Source organism: Ovis aries, chromosome 15 (assembly GCF_016772045.2).
Source record: "Ovis aries strain OAR_USU_Benz2616 breed Rambouillet chromosome 15, ARS-UI_Ramb_v3.0, whole genome shotgun sequence".
NCBI lineage: Eukaryota > Metazoa > Chordata > Mammalia > Artiodactyla > Bovidae > Ovis > Ovis aries.
The window spans coordinates 48,124,805-48,149,558 of NC_056068.1; the positions used below are offsets into that span (position 1 = coordinate 48,124,805).

The 24,754-nt window shown below is 36.5% G+C and overlaps 1 protein-coding gene and 1 pseudogene across 1 annotated transcript in view; both read left to right on the plus strand.

Annotated features, from left to right (window-relative positions):
* The window catches only part of LOC101104426 (olfactory receptor 52A5-like), a 45,790-nt gene that overhangs the window by 15,931 nt on the left and 5,105 nt on the right, over window positions 1–24,754 (plus strand). The gene's annotated exons all lie outside the window — the stretch shown is intronic.
* Window positions 360–24,130, plus strand: LOC101104177 (olfactory receptor 52A1-like; annotated as a pseudogene).

Consider the following 24,754-nt stretch of genomic DNA (forward strand, 5'->3'; position numbering starts at 1 on the left):
AGGGAAATATTTCCACCAAAATAAGTAATGAGAAGCAAAATCTTAGTTTAAAATATTTAAGTAAAAATTAAAATTTTAAATTCTTGTTAAAGTGTTAAAGCCTTTGAATTTAGTTATTTCTAAGGGCAATTCTGTTAACTTTGGTGGGTGTTTGACACTGTGATACACATTGTTGTTTTGTTTTGTTTTTTTGTTTTTTTTTGTTTGTTTGTTTTTTTCTGTTCTCTGATATCAATCAGCTGACCTGAATCACCACGGGCCCAGCTGGGAAAAGAGGCACACAACCAGCTCTCCTAATGCAGGTTGAGCTAGCCTCACATGTAAATGTCCTCAACGCTACACTATTTCAAGGACGGACTATGGATAAGATGGGAACAAGGCGTCTGTCAGTGGAAACAGAACAGGACTATGAAACAGGGCCAGACTCAATTACACAGAACAAAACAAGGGTGACTTCAAGAAAAATCACACTGGCCCTCAGGTAAACGCAAATAATACAGTCTTGTCAGACTTTTCCTTGTATGAAATGGAGAAGAGGACATTTTCCTCTTTATTTTCTAGCTACTAAATCTTAAAATCCTTTATATAAGGTATACTCTTTTGTGCCTTAACTCAACTAAATAAATACCTGCCATGAATATAGATCCCAACGGGAAGTTACTATTGATATTGTGAATGGTATTAAAATCCTTGAAAATGTGTATCAGCATTTCATGATAATTCTGAACATAACTGAGGCAATTGGATGAGGGCTGGTTTGGATACAGGAACGACTCGTTTCAACAAATTCACATGGAAGATTCTCAGAAAGTAACAGATGATTGAGGGTTCAGAGGTGAAATTTCCCAAGTTAGCCCTTTTCATGGGCCTAAAATTTAAAAATGAGTGCTTCTCAGATTGGAATTAAATTGCAGAAATATTCCTTTTTTCTCAGTCAGCAGGTCTATACTGAGTATTCTGTACATCTCAAGATGTTTCTATGTTCCTATATTGGTTTATTATTTTTATAAATAAGTACCATTGACTTGTCTTGTCCTCTCTTGAGGCACTGTCTTCTTTTAGAAATTTTTAAAAGGAAGATCGTTTTGGTTCCCAGTTCCAAAGTGAAAGCAAAGTTTAAGAATTTCTTTTTTTAGAGACACAAACACTGATAATGAATCTTATATATTCTGAACCATAAGATGCTTTTCTTTTTTTCACCCTTTTCACAGGTGAACCTAAAAGCTCACCAGGAATTTGTGAAAACGAATTGTCCAGGTACACCATATACTATGAAATATTCATTTTCACTAGCTGAAACAGCAAAAAGTTTCCTACTCCATTATTTCTATGCATATTCAGTTCAGTTCAGTTCAGTTCAGTCGCTCAGTCATGTCCAACTCTTTGTGACCCCATGAATTGCATCACGCCAGGCCTTCCTGTCCATCACCAGCTCCCGGAGTTCACTCAGACTCACATCCATCGAGTCAGTGATGCCATCCAGCCATCTCATCCTCTGTCGGCCCCTTTTCCTGTCCCCAATCCCTCCCAGAATCAGAGTCTTTTCCAATGAGTCAACTCTTCGCATGAGGTGGCCAAAGTACTGGAGTTTCAGCTTTAGCATCATTCTCTCCAAAGAAATACCAGGGCTGATCTCCTTCAGAATGGACTGGTTGGATCGCCTTGCAGTCCAAGGGACTCTCAAGAGTCTTCTCTAACACCACACTTCAAAAGCATCAATTCTTCGGTGTTCAGCCTTCTTCACAGTCCAACTCTCACATCCATACATGACCACTGGAAAAACCATAGCCTTGACTAGACGGACTGTAATTGGCAAAGTAATGTCTCTGCTTTTGAATATGTTATCTAGGTTGGTCATAACTTTCCTTCCAAGGAGTAAGTGTCTTTTAATTTCATGGCTGCAATCACCATCTGCAGTGATTTTGGAGCCCAGAAAAATAAAGTCTGACACTGTTTCCACTGTTTCCCATCTATTTCCCATGAAGTGATGGTACCAGATGCCATGATCTTAGTTTTCTGAATGTTGAGCTTTAAGCCAACTTTTTCACTCTCCTCTTTTACTTTCATCAAGAGACTTTTTAGTTCCTCTTCACTTTCTGCCATAAGGGTGGTGTCATCTGCATATCTGAGGTTATTGAGATTTCTCCCGGCAATCTTGATTCCAGCTTGTGCTTCTTCCAACCCAGTGTTTCTCATGATGTACTCTGCATAGAAGTTAAATAAACAGGGTGGCAATATACAGCCTTGACATACTCCTTTTCCTATTTGGAACCAGTCTGTTGTTCCATGTCCAGTTCTAACTGTTGCTTCCTGACCTGCATATAAGTTTCTCAAGAGGCAGGTCAGGTGGTCTGTATTCCCATCTCTTTCAGAATTTTCCACAGTTTCTTGGGATCCACACAGTCAAAGGCTTTGACATAGTCAATAAAGCAGAAATAAATGTTTTTCTGGAACTCTCTTGCTTTTTGATGATCCAGCGGCTGTTGGCAATTTGATCTCTGGTTCCTCTGCCTTTTCTAAAACCAGCTTGAACATCAGGAAGTTCACGGTTTACGTATTGCTGAAGCCTGGCTTGGAGAATTTGAGCATTACTTTACTAGTATGTGAGATGAGTGCAACTGTGCGGTAGTTTGACCACAGGTGACATCTGCTAAGTCTTTGGACTTGAATCTCTGCACTGAGTGTGGGGAAATGGAGAACACAAATACCATGTGAGCCAATAAAATGGTAAGATGATTTTAAAATATCTGTAGAATCTTATAGTTAGTTGAGCATTCAAACACTAGGATGACTTAATCTCCTGATTTCCAGAATATTTCTAAATCAGTTAATAACATAATGGGTGTTGCATTTTAATAAGGTTGACAACTGGGAGGACCTCTAGAGAGTATTCTGGGCAGATAAATGGATGAAAAGCTTATTTGTTAACAGGTTAGCAAATAATACCCATTTAGGCCAGGAAAGATTCACGGGGAATGAGGCTCTTGAAGTCATTCATGTGACATGCTCATTAGGTATCTAAAGTTATGGGAAGGAGAGGATGAACTTCTATGGATTAACATCTGGCATTTAGTGACAGAAAAATACATTTTATATATTTTAAAAATTATTTACATGAACTGAGCCATTAATTCCTTGTAATCACATTAGAATGTATTTCTATCTGTGAGCGTTGTTTTAGCAATAAAAAAATGGAGACAATTTGAAGTTAAGTTTTATAACTGGCTGTAGAGCATGCAAAGTAAGTAGTGGCATCCAGGATTTAAACTCTCTTGACTAATTTCAGATCCTGTTCAATAACTCATCATGATCCATGGTTGATGGTATTTTTGGAAGATAGATTCTGGATTTTTATGAAAAATTAAGAAGGAGACATTTTGGTACTCAATGTGAAGACAATCTATGTGATATTTGGAGTTCCTGCCATGTGGCAAGCTATCTTAGGAAACACAGTTCTCTATCAGTGGAGGACTTGAGCCCAGTGGGGGAATGTCAGAGAATTCATAGAGGGAGAATATTTGTGAGGTGTTTGTAGTTTGGGTTTAAATCCCCTAAATTCCTGAAAACTTTTATTGTAATCTAGCTGAGTAGAATTAGAGCTGTAACACTAATGTTTCAAGGTTTATTCTGCATATGAGATAATGTTGTTTCCATGGCCTATGATTTTAAGAAAGGAAAGTATCTTTCTTCCCTCTTCTAAACATATAGACATATGCAGTTTACCTTGTCTTTTGAACATTAACGCTGTAATTCTTAAATCCAAAACACTTTTATGCCCATTTCTCTCCATTTCCCCATGTCAGGTAATTAGGCCTCACGTAGTCTGCTTCTCTGTTACCCCTCTGGTATTGTGACACCACTCACCTACTACCAAGCTATCTTCTTATCTTATCTCCATGTGCTTAGCTTTCATCCCTTTAAGCAATTCATCAAGATGCTATCAAACTGAACTTTTAAAAGGCAAAAGAGCTCACTTGCCATACGAAATTTTGAAAGTATGCTTACAATAGTGACTTTACGTTTGATATTCTCTCTGTTTCAATACCGTCTACAATCATCATTTCTGCTTATTACTCAAGTTTTCTGTGAAGGCTATTAATTGATTCACAGTTCCAACCATGTTTCATTTATGTAATTTCGTACTAATTCTTTCTTTTTGAAATATCCTTCCCAATGTTTAGACTCTAGAATAACAGTTAGCTATCAGGAGTGATGTACCTCATCTACCATATCTAGGGGATACAAGGCAATATCTGAAGACATTTTTGTTCATCATGACAAGACAAGGCAACTGTCATTTAATGGGTAGGATTTAAGAATGCTGCTAAAATTTCTACAACATAGAAATTTGGCCTACAACACAAAATTTTATCTGATCTGAATTACCAATTTTGCTGTGAATGAGACTCAGACCTAGAAAAATATCAATTAGGTAAGGTAAAAAACATAAAATAATTTAAAACATTTAATATCTTCTTAATTATGTTTATATATATTTGTTGTTTAGTCACTAAATAGTGTCCAGTTCTTTTTTAACTCTATCGACTGTAGCCCACTAGTCTCCTCTGACCATGGGATTTTTCAGGCAAGAATACTGGAGTGGACTGCTATTTCCTCTAAGGGATCTTCCCAATCCAGGGATTGGACATACATCTCCTGCATTGGCAGACACATTTACCACTGAGCAACATATTACACATATATATAAATATATATATATATTATATATTCATGTTGTGTTTAGCTAAATATTATATACTACTTTTGAATTGTAAGCATTCAAAAGAGATAGAAAATTAGAAAAGAGTAGTCAAAATAGAAACAATAAGATATAGATTTCATCAGATATATATATATCTTCTTTATCATTTATTTATTGACAGGTACTAAGATTATTTCCATATCTTGACTATTGTAAATATTGCTTCAGTAAACATGGATGTGCTTGGTGTGCATGTGTCTCTTCAATATCATGTTTTTACTTCCTTTAGACACACACACAAATGTGGAATTATTGGATCATACAGTAGATCTTTTTCTGAATTTTTTAGGAACTTCCAAATTATTTTCCATAGGCTGAACAAATTTGCATACTCACCAAAACTGTGCAAACCTTCCCTATTCTCTCCATCTTTACTGACACATGTTATCTGTTGTTGGAAGCTCTTTTATTGATGGAAGCTCTTTTAGAAGGTGTGAAGTGATATCTCATGATTTTGATTTGCATTTCCTGAATAATTAGTTTATTCAACCATAATAAAGAGGAAAATCTTGTCCATAGTAATGGACTTAAAGATATTATGCTAAGTGAGATAAATCTGACAAAGGAAGATAAATACTTCATTAAAAGGTTTATGTGTGAAGCCTTTAAAAAGATGAACTCAGAATAAAATGGCAGTTACCTGAGACTGAGTGGTGAGAAAACAGAGGAGACACTGTTTAAGGATGCAAATGTGCAACTAGCAGATAAATAAGACCTGGAGACCTAAGGCATTCTATAGTTTTGTAGACAACATGACTGTACTATAAACATCAAACATGCTAAGTATTTAGATGTTGATTATTACCACCATGAAAATAAAATGCTTAGTACGGTAGAGATGCTACCTAAAACTACAGTGGAAATCATATTGCAATCTGTGAATCTATTAAATCAACGTAGTGTGCACATTAAAGTTACTAAATATTATCTTTTATGCATATTTCAATAATAAAGAAAAATTGTGGTGGTTGTGGTTTAGTCACTAAGTCGTGTCGGACTCTTGAGACCCCATGGATTATAGCTTGCCAGGATCCTCTGTCCACGTGATTCTCCAGGCAAGAAAACTGGAGTGAGTTGCCATTTCCTTCTCCAGGGGATCTTCCTGAACCAGGGATCGAACCCAGGTCTCCCACATTGTAGGCAGACTCTTTAAAGACTGAGCTACAAGGGAAGTATAACCCCAATCTAAAGTATGTTCAGCTAAAATAAATAAATTTCTTCTCTTTAATTCACCACTTTTTGATAAGAATTAGAAGATGACACACCATGCTGCTGCTGCTGCTGCTAAGTACCATACCACTTCTTAAATCTACTAATCAAATCATTATGGTCATATTTCATATCCAGTGGCTCAGTCTGAATGCCCTCTGTACTAACACTCATCGGGATTCCTGGCCTGGAGTCAGTGCAGTGTTAGATCGGGATTCATTCTGTGTTATGTACCTTGTGGCTGTGATTGGGAATTTCCTAATTACAGTGATAAGTATAAAAACAGACTCCATACATCTATATCTATATCTATATCTATCTATCTATCTATCTATATATATATATTTAGCCATGTTGGGAGCCACAGACATGCACTTAGCACTTGTATTTTCCCCAATGTTAGGCATCTTCTGGTTTCAGTTGACAGAAATTTTGAAGCCTGTCTTCCACAAAGAGACCTTTTCCAGTTCTGTGGCCACTGCTGAGTTTTCCAAATTTGCTGGCATATTGAGTGCAGCACTTTCACAGCATCATCTTTCAGGATTTGAAATAGCTCCACTGGAATTCCATCACCTCTGCTAGCTTTGTTCATAGTGATTCTTTCTAAGGCCCACTTGACTTCACATTCCAGGATGTCTGGCTCTAGATAAGTGATCACACCATCGTGATTATCCAGGTCGTGAAGATCTTTTTTGTTCAGTTCTTCTGTGTATTCTTGCCACCTCTTCTTAATATCTTCTGCTTCTGTTAGGTCCATACCATTTCTGTCCTTTATCAAACCCATCTTGCATGAAATATTCCCTTGGTATCTCTAATTTTCTTGAAGAGATCTCTAGTCTTTCCCATTCTGTTCTTTTCCTCTATTTCTTTGCATTGATCACTGAGGAAGGCTTTTTTTTTTTTATCACTTCTTGCTGTCTTTGGAACTCTGCATTCAGATGCTTATATCTTTCCTTTTCTCCTTTGCTTTTCACCTCTCTTCTTTTCACAGCTATTTCTAAGGCCTCCCCAGACAGCCATTTTGCTTTTTTGCATTTCTTTTCCATGGGGATGGTCTTGATCCCTGTCTCCTGTACAATGTCATGAACGTCATTCCATAGTTCATCAGGCACTCTATCTATCAGATCTAGGCCCTTAAATCTATTTCTCACCTCCACTGTATAATCATAAGGGATTTGATTTAGGTCATACCTGAATGGTCTAGCGGTTTTCCCTACTTCCTTCAATTTAAGTCTGAATTTGGTAATAAGGAGTTCATGATCTGAGCCACAGTCAGCTCATGGTATTATTTTTGTGGTTTAGCTAGTATCTAATAAATCCCCCATTTTGTGTTCATAACTCCTCCACAAATCCATTAGGAAACTTCAAATCGGTGGCTGGCAATTTTCTTCTATTTAAGCTGAATACATTGAGGGTATGCTCCAGAATAATACAGATCTTATTTTGAGGTTTTTTAGAGAATGAACACAAAAGCATGATCTCACATAGACTTATAAAAGATGAAGAATGTCTGTAATGTACAGACAACAGAAAGGCATGAAAGATTTATCTCACTGATATCCATCCGCAGCAGATGGCCCAGCACCATATGATTTAGAGTTCCTGACACTGACTGAGTGCTGTTACAGAAGGTGCAGATAGAAACAAGGGGAATTTCAGGACTCATAATGGAAAAGAATAAGAAGAATTAAGAATTCTAAACCATAGGTGATGGTGATATGAAGCTGACTGCACGCTTCAGGCATCTGGTAAGAGCAGAACCAGCTCTCAACAATTGTCAAGTGAGTCTCACTATTCTCAGGTTTATCTCCATAACTTTTCATTACCAGCTTCTAAAATAATAATCACCCCGTCTCCTCAACCTTTACTCAGTCTTGTACTTCCCACCTCATACCTTCTCTCTACTTGTCTGATCATGCTCAAGTGTTGCTCCTTCCCTCTCAAAAAAGTCAGACACAGTGTTTGTTCTCAAAGGACTCCTATTCTAATTCTTATTATCCTTTTTGTGTGATTATCTAAGAAAGAAAACTTGACCACTATTAGAGTCAGTGATGTAAAGCTTGATCATAAAATTAGTCACTGGGGAGAAAACCTATGGGTATTCAATAGCTTGCTTTAATGACTAGTCTATTCTAAATATGAAAACAGATACAGGGATTCTACATTAAAATTATCTCTTCATTCTTTTACTTGAGATTTAGCATCATGAATCACAACTCCTTCCTCCATTACCGCCCTATCTGTTGACATTCAATATAGGATTATTATTATTTTTTTATTTTACTTTACAATACTGTATTGGTTTAGCCATACATCAACATGAATCCATCACAGGTGTACATGAGTTCCCAATCCTGAACCCCCCTCCCCTCTCCCTCCCCATACCATCTCTCTGGGTCATCCCAGTGCACCAGCCCCAAGCCTCCTGTATCCTGCATCGAACCTAGACTGGTGATCGTTTCTTACATGATTTTATACATGTTATTGTATCATGAGATTACTGATTTACAGAAACTTTAGAGGAGAATCTCTGAGAGATTACCTAAATTTATATTTACAGAATTACGAACACGTCTCTAATGTATTGTTTTGAGAATTTCCTGATTCTAATTACATAATATTTAACAACTAATGCTTTCAATTAGAAAAGAACATTAACATAAGGCATGAACCCAGGTTCTCGAAGTTAGTTCTCAGTGAATTGAGAAATAATGAAAATTTCCTTAGTTTCTCTGTAGCCTCAGTTGAGTTACCTCTGGTGTCCCAATGTCAGCCCTCTGCCTTCCATTTCTAATTCTATGTTTAACTCCTTTTAAGGAACATATTCACCCCTTCACTCTCTTACCCGTTCACTGTTAATTTCTTATGTCTGGGTTCACAAAAAATGATTCAAGTATTCCAGATTATCTATTTCATTAAGAATTGATGAGGCTAAATTAGCCAGATTTTATGGTAATGTTAGCTGTGAATAAAGAAGAAAAAGGCTCTGTTCCAATCAAGCAACACATTTACCCATGCTCCTATATCCTTTAGTCATTAAAAATGATAAGTGATAAAGGTTTAGATAAATGATAAATGGTCATATAATGACAAATGATAAAGGTTTAGATAAATCCATAACAATACTATTCCCACCACTGCAGAAGAAGACATTCATTTTCTACTGCTTAGTTTATGTTTGCCTTTTCTTATCAACTTTGTAGACTATCAACTGATCGTATAAGAGTGGGTTTTCTTCCAAGAGTTCCATTCTGAACCAGTAATCTAACCTTATATCCATGATGATCCCCAAATGTCTTTTTTTTTTCAAATGTCTTATTATGGTTTTATATTGAGTACTAATTGAAGATATTGTAATACTCAAAATTTATACTTTTTAAAAGATTACTTTGGATCTGTCACCTTGAGTTTCCTTATAAAATATAGAATCAGTTTCTGAATTATTGGCAAAATATGTGTTAGGATTCTTACAGGTTAAATTTAAAGGAACTGACATCTTAACAATATTCTAATATATATAGGTGACATAGCACTCTGTTGCTTCAGTTCTTGTCTACTGTCTCTCAACGTTTGTAATTTTCAGTACAGAATTTTGTGTTTTATTTTATCGTACACAGGAATGTATCTTAATGTAATATGTTTTTATTCTCTATTACTAATTACTGTTTTTTACTTTCCTGTTATTTTTTCCAGTAACAAGAATTATTATATAACAATTATATGATACAAAACACTTTTCATATGAACCTTATATCTTATAACTTTGTTAATATGACTTATGACAAAGGCTGTTACCTTTATTAATATACTCTTTAAGACTTTTCAAATTAAAAATTGTGCCCATTACAAATAAAGTATATATTTGGCATTATGTGTGTCATCCTTGCACACAAATGAAAATATTACCATTCTCTGATCCAATATTCTATTATTCTGGGAGTTAGGAACCCATTCCAGTATTCTTGCCAGATAAATCCCATGGACAGAGTCTAAGACTAGTGGGCTATGGTTCTTGGGGTCGCAAATGGTCGGACATGACTTAGCAACTGAGCACATCAATTCATAAAATAAGAGTTACAGCCATTTATCAGAACCTTACCATAACTTTTAATTTCCAATTGAGTTTTTTTAAACCACTGGATTAGTGAAGATTCTCCAGAGTAGCAGAACCAATAGGATGTAGATAGATAGATAGATTTATTGATGGATTTAGAGACAGAGAGAGATTGATTGGGCTTCCCTGTTGGTTCAGCAGTAAAGTATCCGTCTGCAATGCAGGAGATGGGGGCTTATTCCTTGCGTCGGTAAGATCTCCTGGAGGAGGGCATGGCAACCCACTCCCGTATTCTTGCCTGTAGAACTTCATGTACAGAGAAGACTGGTGGGCTATAGTCCATAATATCTCAAAAAGTAGTATACGACTATTAGCATGCATGCATGCATGTAATAAAAGAACATTATAGGTTCAGATTTTTTCTTTCCAGAATTCCTTCATTGAAAGGGAAGAGTCAAATATTTAAAATATTTATTTAAGAGAAATTAAAAACATTTATTTGATTACATTTAATTAAAAACATTTAAAAACTGAATTCTTTGGCAAAGGATCATGTCTATATTTAATTAGACTTTAGACATTTTTTTGTTGATGAAAACAGTAGAAAAGGAACTCAACTTATACAAAGGAAACTGGTGTATATAAATGTCTCTTATTTAGCCTTTTAGGAAAGAGAAGAGTAAGGAGGTGTCTGCAAGTTGTGGTAATGATTTCAGGGATAATAGGTGTGGATGAACCCAAGATGACATAACTAAAACCTGCTGGTCTTCTGTGGTTTGACTGCTGGCTAACAAATCCCTCACTTAAGGGCTATAAATTGTCTTTCTCCACACATTCATTAACGGTATTAAAATTGATAGCTAGCAGCTTTCTTCTTCAATTTAAATTGAATAAATTGATGCTATGCCTCCAAATAATACAGATCTTGGTTTTATTGGAGAATGAACACAAAAACATGATCTCAGACAAACATATAAAAGATGAAGAAAGTCTGTATTACAGAGATAAGAGAAAAGCATGAAAGGCTATCCCTGAGATGTCCACCCATTGCAGATGGTTCCAGCACCAAATGGATGTGGGATTTTGACACTGGCCAGGTGCTGTTACAGATGGTCCAGATAGAAAGCATTGCAGAATATATAATACAAAATATTAAGAAGAGTTGGTGTTTGATAAGAGTTGAGTGAGGTTGATATGAAGAATTGACAGTACTCTTCAGATATCTGGTAAGAGCAGAACCAGTTTCCAACTTTTGACAAATAAGCCTCACTATTCCCAAGTTTACCTCAGTAACTTTTCATTACCACCTATAATCACTCTATCCTATCAACCCTGTACTCACTTATGTACTTCCCACCTGCCATCCCACTATCTGTACTTGTCAGACCATGCTCAAATATTGCTCCTTCCTCTTGAAAAAGTCAGACACCCTGATAGTTCTTAAAGGATTCTTATTCTATCCCTGATTATCTTTGAGACAGAAAAAGTTTACTACTGTTAGAGTCAATGATGTATGAATTGACCATAAAATGAGTCATTGGGGTGCTAACCTACAGTTAGTTTAGTGACCAATTTATCCTAAAATACACGGCAACTGATGCAGACTTCCTGCATTAAAGTGATTCTGGGTGACTTGTTTCTTTCACTTGAGGTTAAGCACCATGAAACACAGCTGCTTCCTGCATTGCTGTCCTATTTGTTGACACTCAGTATAGTGTTAGCTGTTCATGAGTTTACTGACATAAAACAATTTCACTCAAAAGTCTATGAAAGAATGAAATAACCTAACCTTATTTTAACAGCTTTACTAATATTTCTCTAATATACGGTTTGAGAATTTTTTTGATTCAAAATATATAATGGTTAATGGGTAATGATTTTGATCAGATAACTTTCATATAACACATAAGATCAAAAGCTTTCAGAAAAAATTCAATTATCAGTGAATTGAGTATGATTAAATTTCTTTGCTTACTTTACATTTATCTTCTTAAACATTTCTATAATCCCCTGATCAGCTCTCTGTCTTCCATTTTTAGTTCTATATTTGATTTCTTTTAAGGAACATGTCCCTCCAAGGCTTCATTTTCTATCAACTTCTTATGCCTGAGTCCACAAAAATGACCCATGTTCCAGATTACCTATTTCTCATTAAGAATTAATGAGCCTAAATTAATCATGTCTCATGGTAATGATAGCTCTGGAAAGTTTAAATGCGAGAACAAAGTCTATATTCTGATTAATTTACCCATTTACCGATGTTCCTTGGCTTCCCTGGTGACTGAGACATCAAGAATCTGCCTCTAATATGAGAGACCTGGGTTCAATCCCTGGATCAGGAAGATCCCCTGGAGAAGGGAATGGCAAACCCCTCTAGTATTCTTGCCTGGAGAATCCCATGGACAGAGGAGCTTGGTGGGCTACAGTCCATGAGGTCCCAAAGAGTCGGACATGACTGAATGACTAGCACACATACAACAGATATTCCTATATCCTTTAGTTATAAAGAATGAGTCCCTCCTTACCTCTACATTTGTCGCTCTTCTCTTGCTTCCTGAAGGTCCCTCCACTCTAATTACCTTGTTATGTGTATTATAGAATTTATTTTATTTATTTTACCAACAGAAATTTAAGTATTTCCATTATTAAGAAACATAGTCAAAACTTACCACAGTTTTTAAATTGAATTTATATTTATTATTATTATTTACTTTACAATAGTGTATTGGTTTTGCCATACATCAACATGAACCCACCACGGGTGTACACGTGTTCCCAATCCTGAACCCCCCTCCCACCTCCTTCCCCGTACCATCCCTCTGGGTCATCCCAGTGCACAAGCCCCAAGCATCCTGTATCCTGCATCGAACCTGGACTGGAGATTCATTTCTTTTATGATATTATACATGCTTCAAAGTAAAAACATAGCGAGAAATCTTGATCCAGATTCTGCGAATGTACTTGTATTTGAATGACCTTCCCTAAAACTCTTCCTCACATTCTCCTGAAAAGACATCTCATCTGACACACAGGCAGACAACATAGATCCATACATAGACAAAAGTAGTTTGCTTTTAAGTAACAAAATGTTTGTATGTTTACTCTCTTTCTTAGAGAGCATTCTGCACTAATGTAATGATCGAACTCTTACTAGTCCAGACCAACTGTTTTTGACTCAGAGACAACTAAGAATAACAGAATACTGAAGCAGTAACTGGAATGTGAAATATGGAGAGAATCACCAACCTCTGACAAAAACAGAATTGCCAAGTAAAATAAACAAGTATACTTTTTTGGTCCACAGTTCTGAAATGAAATAACAAAGTCAGCAGTTGATTCCCTTACTTTGGAATTTAGCTGGTTCTATTTAACACAGTTGCACATCATATTTTTAGGTCCTGTGGATGCCTTTCCTTAAAAAAAAAATGATGTGTCTTTATGGATCTTTCTTTTACCTTCTATATATGAATGAGGTGGATGATGTGTTCTGAGCTCTACCAAAATCATACACACTCAGTACAATGACTTTGGAGGAAAATAGGAAGTAGAAGAGGGAGTAGCACTGACAGAGAAATGTTTCTTTGTGTCAGGAGACCCAGGGACACTGCCTATTTCCAGCACCATAGTCTTCATGCCTTCTGTGTTGACACCAATAGGGATCCCAGGTCTAGAGTCTGTGCAGTGTCGGATTGGGATTCCATTCCGTGTCCTGTATCTCACCGCTACGATCAGAAATGCCTTGCTTCTGATCATCATCAAATGAGATCCCAGGCTCCATGAGCCCAAGTACATTTTTCCAGGCATGCTAGGAGTCACAGATATTGTGCTTCTTACTAGTACTGTGCCCAAGATGTTTGGAATCTTCTGGTTTCATGTACCAGAAATATATTTTAATTCTTGCCTGCTTCAAATGTGGCTCTTCGCGCATTTCAGGGTATAGCATCAGGCATCTTGCTGGCCATGGCCCTGGACCACTGTGTAGTCATCTGCTATCCACTCAGACATGCTGCCATTTTAGCCCCCTTCTAGTCACCCAAATAGCAGCTGAAGTAACACTCAGGACTGCCATTCTTGTAACCCCATCCTTAGTACTGATAAAGTTCCAGTTTCAGTTTTATTATAGAGCAGTCATCTCCCACTCCTACTGTGAGCATATGGCCATTGTGAAACTGGCTTCAGAAAACATCATGGTCAACAAAATCTATGGTATGTTTGCAGCTTTCAACATTGCAGTGTTTGAACTTACATTAATTACATTGTCCTATATGCAGATATTTATCACAGTTTTTTGATATCCCCAAAAGGAGGTCAGGTTGAAAGCATTCAATACTTGCATCGCTCACATCTGTGTCTTTCTCCAGTTCTACCCCCTTGGTTTCTTCTCATTCTTTGCACATAGATTTGGTTCTCACATCCCACCTTATATTCACATCCTCTTTCCTAGCACTTATCTGTTGGGACCTTCATTTCTCGATCCACTTGTCTATGGTGCAAAGACCAAGCAGATCTGTATCCATAGGGTAAAAAATGTTCTGTTTATAAAATTCACCATAAATAATACTTTCAGGCTTTTCCTCATCTCACACGCTAGTAAAGTAATGCTCAAAATTCTCCAAGCCAGGCTTCAGCAATATGTGAACCGTGAACTTCCTGATGTTCAAGCTGGTTTTAGAAAAGGCAGAGGAACCAGAGATCAAATTGCCAACATCCACTGGATCATGGAGAAAGTAAGAGAGTTCCAGAAAAACATCTATTTCTGCTTTATTGACTATGCCAAAGCCTTTGACTGTGTGGATCCCAATAAACTGTGGAAAATTCTGAAAGAGATGGGAATACCAGACCACCTGACCTGCCTCTTGAGAAATCTGTATGCAGGTCAGGAAGCAACAGTTAGAACTGGACATGGAACAATAGTCACCCTGCTTACTTAACTTATATGCAGAGTACATCATGAGAAACGCTGGACTGGAAGAAACAAAAACTGGAATCAAGATTGCCAGGAGAAATATCAAGAACCTCAGATATGCAGATGACACCACCCTTATGGCAGAAAGTGAAGAGGAACTAAAAAGCCTCTTGATGAAAGTGAAAGAGGAGAGCGAAAAAGCTGGCTTAAAGCTCAACATTCAGAAAACGAAGATGATGGCATCCGGTCCCATCACTCCATGGAAAATAGATGGGGAAACAGTGGAAACAGTGTCAGACTTTATTTTTGGGGGCTCCAAAATCACTGCAGATGGTGATTGCAGCCATGAAATTAAAAGACGCTTACTCCTTGGAAGAAAAGTTATGACCAACCTAGATAGCATATTCAAAAGCAGAGACATTACCTTGCCGACTATGGTCCGTCTAGTCAAGGTTATGGTTTTTCCACTAGTCATATATGGATGTGAGAGTTGGACTGTGAAGAAGGCTGAGCGCTGAAGAATTGATGCTTTTGAACTGTGGTGTTGGAGAAGACTCTTGAGAGTCCCTTGGACTGCAAGGAAATCCAACCAGTCCATTCTGAAGGAGATCAGCCCTGGGATTTCTTTGGAAGGAATGAAGCTAAAGCTGAAACTCCAGTACTTTGGCCACCTCATGCGAAGAGTTGATTCATTGGAAAAGACTGATGCTGGGAGGGATTGGGGGCAGGAGGAGAAGGGGCCGACCGAGGATGAGATGGCTGGATGGCATCACGGACTCGATGGACGTGAGTCTGAGTGAACTCCGGGAGTTGGTGATGGACAGGGAGTCCTGGCGTGCTGCGAATCATGGGGTCACAAAGAGTCGGACACGACTGAGTGACTGCACTGAACTGAACAATATTTCAAAACAAAACAACAAAAATCCATGTTATTTGTGATTCCAGAATTTTCTAATTGTTATTTTTCACTGTTGTTATTTTTAATTTGCCAGCATGTAAGCTGGTTTCCAGATTCTATTTGCCCATGACAATTATCTGCCAGAAGAATTGTGGGCTTTACTTGGTTAATGATAATAAGAAACATAAAACAATACAATAGTGAATGTGTGTCTTTTCCTTTTCTTGCAGAAATTATGATGTAATGAAAAATTCAGGAAGGGGTTTGTAGGTGTGAATAGTGTTATATTACTCAAATGGATTGTTACATATTTATGCTTATATTGTTGAAAATTATTTAAGCTTGCAAACAAATGATTTGTATACATGTGTTAGACTTCAACATAAAGCTTTAATATAGTAAGAAAATAAATCCTTAGAAATGAAAGCAAAAGATAAAAGAAAATCTGAGGAATTCCTGTAGGTTAAAGAAGTCTAAAGAGATATGAATATTAAATGCACTGTGTTGATCCTGAATAGGATTTTGGACAGTTAGACTATTTGTCTGCAGAAGGAAAGGGCAACCTACTCCAGTATTCATGCCTGGAAAATTCCATGTACAAAGCAGCTTTGGTGGGCTATCGTCCATGGGGTCACAGAAGGACTGAGCAACAAACACTTCACTTTCCCTCTCTCAATCTTATGAAAAATAAAATGGTTTCTTTCTCATCTTCCATTTGCTTGAGGTTTTTGTTGCTTAGTCACTAAGTCATGTCCAACTCTTTGAGACACCATGGACTCTAGCCCATCAAGCTCCTCTGTCCATGAGATATCCCAGGCAAGAATACTGGAGTGGGTTGCCATTTCCTTCTCCATGGGAATCCTGACCCGGGAGCTGAATATATGTTTCCTGTGTGTCTCCTGCATTGTAAAAGGATTCTTTACTGCTGAGTCACCTGGCATTTTCATATAAACACTATTGTATTTTCAACAAAAAGTACAAAATTTGTTGATTCTATATCTTATTCCTAATATTACGTATGCAAATGTGTATTTTTTTCCCCCCTGCTTGACTGATTTCCTGCTTTTAGATTCTAGTTAGGCATTTCCTTTAAAGAGTTTAGCCATTTTCCTTTTTTTCTCTATCCCTCCTAGTAGCACTCATGCTGTGTATACTATAGATCACTCTAATTTATTTGTATATTCATGACCTACACATACATGACACATTTTAATTATGAATAAATATATAATGAATGGAGTATTCAGAAAATAAATGCATAAAAATTCTACCAAATTCTCATAATAAGAATTTATTCTCAGAACAGTAATAATAATAATGACAATAATTTACATGATTTCCTAATGAGGGAATGTAGAGGAAGAGGTGTTCCAAACTCAAAAAACTTATTTTCACAGCTATAAAATGATAGTTCCTGCTTTTTAATTATTTTTAATTTATTTTTTGAACAGTTTAAGGTGTTTACCAAAAAGTTGAGTAGAATGTCAAATTCCAATATAAACTTTCTCCCCAGGATAAATATTTAACAACTATATTTGAGCTTAGCTGCCATCTTGATCATTAAATCACATCACCACATTTATTTTATGTATTCTAAATTTAAAAGCATATATCTAGTAATAGTTTTAGTATGGTTTCTGTTTATTATAATGAATCATTTTTTAAATTTATTAAGATATAATTTACATACCATGTAGCACAATCTTTTAAGAGTATACGACTTTGGTTTTTGATATGTCCAAAAAATCGGACATTCATCACTATTATCAAATTCCTGAACATTTTCATCATCCCAATAAAGATATTCCATCCCCCTCTAGCAGCCACTCCCCATTCTCCTGCCCCCATTTCATGGCACACATTAATTGACTCTCTGTGTCTGTGATTTCACTTCTCTGGACATCTCATATAAGTGAAATGAAACAATATTTGACATTTTATTTCTGGCTGCTTTCGCTTAGAATAATGTTCTCAAGGTTCATTTGGATTGTAGCATAAATAAGAGTTTCATTTATCTTCATGTTTGAATGATATTCTAATGCTTGAGATACCTGAGTCTACTCTGGCACCGAGGAAACAGATCTCTCTCCAGATAAGCTTCCCTATGATCCCTCTCTCTCTGCCTGCTAATGACATCTATTTTCACCCAGAAAATTCCACAAGGGATGTCCAGGCTTGTTTTTATTTTTCACATTTCACTTAAACTTATTTCTTTTTACTTGATTATATGCACTGGTTTTGGGTTTTATTTCTCCGGTGCAGATACTCAGCTATGGTTGATTTCAATCTGCTGATGTGAATCACTGAGTGCCCAGGTGTGAATCACTGAGTGCCCAGGTGTGAAGACATGCACATACCCTGATCCAGGCTGAGCTGGCTTATCTGTATATCTGCCTTCAATCCTATACTATTGCTTTTTCTAAGATGATGGGTTTTTTTTATGGCTGTTTAATAAGAGGATGTGGTCAGTGAGTCTCTTAATTCAAAAGGAATAGAGGGTTCCCTTTTCTCCACACCCTCTCCAGCATTTATTGCTTGCAGACTTTTGGATTGCAGCCATTCTGACTGGTGTGAAGTGGTACCTCATTGTGGTCTTGATTTGCATTTCTCTAATAATGAGTGACGTTGAGCATCTTTTCATGTGTTTGTTAGCCATCCGTATGTCTTCTTTGGTGAGAGGGAGAGGGTGGGATGATTTGGGAGAATGGCATTAAAACATGTATACTATCATGTAAGAAACGAATCGCCAGTCTATGTTTGATGCAGGATGAAGGATGCTTGGGGCTGGTGCAGGGGGATAATCCGGAGGGATTATGTGGGGTGGGAGGTGGGAGAGGGGTTCATGTTTGGGAGCTCATGTACACCCGTGGCAGATTCATGTCAATGTATGCCAAAACCAATACAGTATTGTAAAGTAAAATAAAGTAAAAATAAAAATTAAAAAAATATATGAAAAAAATTAAATTTAAAATAATCACTTGTTTGGTCTAAGCATTACCAAAACATCATGTTAATCTTTTATTTGCTCTGAATTTTTTGTTTGCATCATAAAACCAAGGACATAATACTGGGCTGATAATAAATGATAATGGCAATTAAAAAAAATAAAAAAGGAATAGAGCTTTTAAATAGGGCCTGACCAAATGACATAGGGCAAAACCAGTGTGATTTAAATTAAGGCCTTTAGGTAATCCAGGGTTGATAACTTGTCTCTTCTACTTTTCAGAAAATTGAAATATTTTCCTTCCTCCTCTTGATGCTAAAGTTTAAAATCCCTATAGTGAATCATAAACCTTGATTAAACCAAGTAAGTAAGTAAGTAAGTAAGTTTCAGGTTGGGAAATTGATATCAATTTTAGAAGAACACTAAAATTTTTGAAAATGTATACTATTTTTTCATGACCACTCTGAACATAACTGGGACAATTTGGAGAAAGATGGTTTGGAATCAGAATAGATTTGTGTCAACAAATTTTGCCCAGAAGAAGATTAGAAACTGACTGGTAACTGAGGCTTTGGGGTGAACATTCCCAGTCAGCCCCAACCATGTGCCTAAATAAGAAATACTGGTACCCCGACTAGAATTAAACTACAAAAACACATATTTTCACTTCTCTGCCAGCATGTCCACGCTGATCAATCTGAATATCTCAAGATGTTATTGTCTACCTCTATTATTTCATTATTTTTTAATAAGCATCATTGATTTTCTGTGTGTGTGGTCTTGGGGCACTGTCTTCTCTTCGGAATTTTTAAAAGGAGGCTCATTTTATTTCCCAGCCCCAAGGTGAAACCAAAGTTTGAGAATTTTTTTTAGATGTAAAACCATTAGAGAATAAATCTTGTATGTTCTGAACAGTGTGCCTTTTTCATTCCTGTCTCCAGTGACCCTGAAAGCTCACCAGGGACTGGTAAAAACCAATCCCCCAGGTGCATGCTATAGTACAAAGCCTTCATCCTTCACTATCTGAAACATCAGTTCATTTTCTGCTTTATGGTTTTGACCTGTATCACCACAGAGGATTCCTGGTAAGTCTTTGGGTTTGAAATTCTGCACTGAGTGTGGGAAACTGGAGGCTTGCTTTCATTATATATATATATACATACACACACAACTTGATCATATAATTCCAGGATAAAAAATATATAATCTTACAGTAATTAAGTGATCAAACTCTAGAAGATGTGTCCTATGCTTTTCACAGCATTTCAAAATCAATTAAGCCATGCTTGGTGGCAAATTATAAAGTGAGGTTGACAAAATGAAGGACCTTTAGAGAATAATATCTGTGCTGATAGATGAATGGAAAGCTTATTTGTTAAGAGATCAGGAAATTATACATGTTTAGACTAGAAAAAATGCAGGAAGAAAAGATACCCTTCAAGTAATTCAGTAGAAATCCTCTTTCAGATAAAATGCTCTTTTAATATCTCAAGTGATTTGTGAGAAAAAGGTAAAAGTTCATCTATTAAAAACTGACATTTATTGACAGATGAATACATCTTATGTTTCCTTCCAAATATTTAGATGGATTATGCCATATAATACAATCACACTGTAATATGTTTCTATCCACGCATATGTCTTTAGTAATGAAATCCAGACCATCTAAAGTTTCATAACTGTCTGTGTCGGATTTAAACTCTGTTGACTGACTTCAGATCCTGTGCAATTCACTGCCATGACTCATAGCTAATGTGCATCATTGGATTGCAGACTTGGGAATTTAATAAGGAATTTAGAAGGAGCCCATTTAAGGATGTCGTATAGAAGATCTGTTTGACATTCAGAGCTGACCTGAAATGTGGCAAGCGATCTGAGAAAACAAAGAGAGTCTTCTCTCATTGGAGGACTTGAGATAGAGCTCAGTGGGTGAATGGCAGAGAGTTCATTGAGGAAAAATTCCTGACATTGTAGGGAGTATGGATTTAGAGCCCTGAATTTCTTAAAGCTTTTAGATCCTGAAATTCAGCTTGAATCAAAATTGGACATGTATGTAACACTAATAATTCAAGTTTTATGCTATAAAAATGAATTTCAGTATTTAAGATATCTTTCTTCTCTTTCTAAACAAGCACATCTATACACACAAAGTTCCTTCAGTTTGTCTTTTGTCATTCATTGCTATAATTCTCAACCCAAGAACACTCTTAGCCTCATCCCTTCCAATTTCTGTTACATAAAGACAATGAGACCAACAGATTTTGAATTCTTTTTATTCTTTTGTTAGACCACATCTCCTCTTAATATAATGTATGGACTATCACAAATATCTTTCTGACTTAGTGTCCCATCCAAGTCTCATCACACTGAGCTGCCATGTCTTGTAAGCCATTCATCCAGCTGCTAGAAGATGAATTTTTTTACCTTCCAAAAAAGATGACGTTAAAACCTAAAATGTTAAATCATTTGGCTTAAAACATTAACTTCACCTTTTGTATTCTTTGCTTTTTATTATCCATCATTTCTGCTTATGAAACACATATGAAACACGTTTATTTATATACAGTCCTGCCATAGCTCACAATTTTCTGTGGTTTTTGTACAAACTATTTTCTCTTTGAGTGCCCCTCACATCTCTTTTATCTGATTATGATTCCACTGAAAAATGATTCCACTTCCTAGGCAATTTATTCTCCCAATTAGATTAAAGGCACATAACTGTTAATTCTTAATCATTTAAGACTGTCGTTAGGTTTTTTTTTTTTTTTTTCCTGCCCTGTAAGAAAACAGGAGAAGGCAATGGCAACCCACTCCAGTACTCTTGCCTGGAAAGTCCCATGGATGGAGGAGCCTGGTAGGCTGCAGTCCATGGGTTCGCAAAGTCAGACATGACTGAGCGACTTCCCTTTCACTTTTCACTTTCATGCATTGGAGAAGGAAATGGCAACCCATTCCAGTGTTCTTGCCTGGAGAATCCCAGGGATGGCGGAGCCTCGTGGGCTGCTGTCTATGGGGTCGCACAGAGTCAGACATGACTGAACCGAGTTAGCAGCAGCAGCAGCAGTAAAAAAACAATATTTAATAATCAAGGAAGAATAGAAGAATATTCTTCTTGCTATAGAAGGATATTAGGACTCATGAAGTTAGTGTCAATGAAAAAAATAGAAAGGGCTACAGCATAGTAAAAAACAAAGACATTGCTTTGCTGACAAAGATTTGTATAGTTAAAGCTATAGTTTTTCCAGTAGTCACATATGTATGTGAGAGTTGGACTATAAGGAAGACTGAGAGCCGAAGAAGTGAAGCTTTCAAACTGTGGTGTTGAAGACTCTTGAGAGTCCCTTGGACTGCAAGGAGATCAAACCAGTCCATCCTAAGGAAATCAATCCTGAATATTCATTGGAAGGACTGATGCTGAAGCTGAAGTTCCAATACTTTGGCCTCCTCATGTGAAGAACTGGTCCATTGGAAAATACCCTGATGCTGGGAAAGATTGAAGGCAGGAGGAGAATGGGATGACAGAGGGTGAGATGATTGGATGGCTTCACTTACTCAATGGACATGAGTTTGAGCAAACTCCAGGAGACAGTGAAGGACAGGGAAGCCTGGAGTATTGAAGTCCATGAAATATATTATATATGAAATAATATACAAAGAGTCAGACATGGATGAGAGACTGAATAACAACAAGAAATAGAAAATGTTATTTGAGCCAAATTGAGGGTTATAACTCAGGAATAGCATCTTAAAAAGCTCTCAGAACTGTTCCCCCTATTAGAACTGAAAGCACAGTTATATAAAATTTTTGAGACAGACAACTGTACTTTAAAAGATGTATTTTTGACAGTTTACATGATCCAGATTTACAAAGTACAAAGTGGTGGGTTATTCTGAGCCCTTAGAAGATCAAAGAGTTTTAAGGAGTTGTCTTACTGGTTCCAGGAGAGTATTGCTCTTTATAGCGGAGAAGGTATGTCTGCAGATGGGGGCAGTTTTGTCAATGCATACTTTATATAAACAATGCATAGAAGGGAAGAAGGAAGGCAAAAGGACAGAAGGTATGTTTTCATGTTTAAATTTTTTGTCTAATGTATATAATATGAATTTCATTTCACATTAGAAATGCAAAACTATCGCCTGTAAAGGGAACTATTTTAGTACTTTCTTCATAAGAGATATACTCTTTCAGACAGAAGACACTCTTGTCTGTTTTATATATCTGCTTGCTTGTTTACTCCAGTCTTCTCTTGTTGCTCAACTTTCTCTAATTATTCACAATATTTACTTCTGTAGAGCTTTGACTTCCGTGGTATTCAGATTCTATTGAACAAATATTCCTTATATGACCAAGTTAAATCTCTCAAATTAACATTCCAGATAAAGAGAATAGCACAAATTTTTTTTTGAGAAAAATCACAGAGATTGTTGGAGTGTATGTGGAGGAATGATATTGCAAGTGGGGCTCTATGTCAGACATGTAGCATCTGATAAACATATACTATATTGTATGTGTTTTGTGGTGAGTTAAGAAGTTAAAATAGGATATATTTTCTTTCAGATTCTGAGGAAGAACAAACTGATTGAAATATTTAGTGTATTTTCTTTAAAAACCCATCCCATCATGATTTAGTTACACTCTGATGTCTATATCAGAATATCTACTAAATTAGATCTGTAAAATCTTGGAGGACACAAACTACCTTTTAATTTTTTCTGTGTCAATAGTCCATAGAATTTAGATCAAAGTATTATTTTTAATAGTAAAAAGTCTCGGTTTTCATTAAAAAATAAGGTAATGCTATCAATGGCTTCTCTGGTGGCTCAGTGATAAAGAATCCACCTGCTCATGCAGGAGATGTGGGTTTGATCCCTTGGTCAAGAAGATCCCCTGGAGAAGGAAATGGCAACCCACTCCAATATTTGGACGTGACTTGGCGACTTAACAACAAAATGATGTGAGTATCTTAATCCAAGGAAAATAAAGCAATTTAAAAGTTAAAAACCTTAAAAACAGAACAATACAAAACATATTCAATAAATGGTCATCACTTTTTGGACATCACTTTTTGAATTCCAAGCACTCTGCACAATAATATGCCTACAATAAATAAGTTGATATTTGTTTCCCATTTTCTGCAAATACTACTTGGATCATAGTGGACATTTAATTAACATGTATTGAATAAAATCACTAGGTAATAAACTTCTCAAATGTTTGTAGTAGTGTTACGTTCTAATTTGCAAAGCATCTATTCTGGTATATTGTGTATTTGCCCAATGGAGAGATCCTGAGTGTAGGTCTCCAAAAGGAAAACCTTGACATTAGATGAATAAATTTTAAGAAAAAAAAAAAGAAAGCAATAAGTGCTCTTGCAATTGACCTGAGATAGGTCATAGATATCATTTTTTGTCTCAGAGATAATCTATTAGGGAGAAAACTTGAAGGATAACAGAAAGGACAAGAACACGAGATTTTTCTTGTTCCAAATCTGTTGTTTTAGGATTTCTCCTTGTCTTTATGCTTTATATGTTGTCTTAATGGTTCCAAAAATAAGCTGTACAATTAATCAAAGGAAATATTTATAATTAGCAAAATCATATTTTACTTTTACTGGGGTTAAAGACACACACATATGAACATATATTATATGCCATTCAGGAAGAAATATTAGGGAATTGGCGGGAAGATCTGTTGGAGAAGGGATAGACTACCCACTCCAGTATTCTTGGGCTTTCCTTGTGGCTCAGCTGATAAATAATCCTCCTGCAATTGATGGAGACCTGGGTTTGATCCCTGGGTTGGGAAGATCCCCAGGAGAAGGGAATGGCTATCTACTCCAGTATTCTGGCCTGGAAAATTCCATGGGCTGTATGGTCCATGGGATCACAAAGAGTCGGATACAACTGAGCAACTTTCATTAGCAGGCAAAAAAAAAAAAAAAAAACCCTGAAGACTTTGGAAAATGATAAGGCAAAGCCAC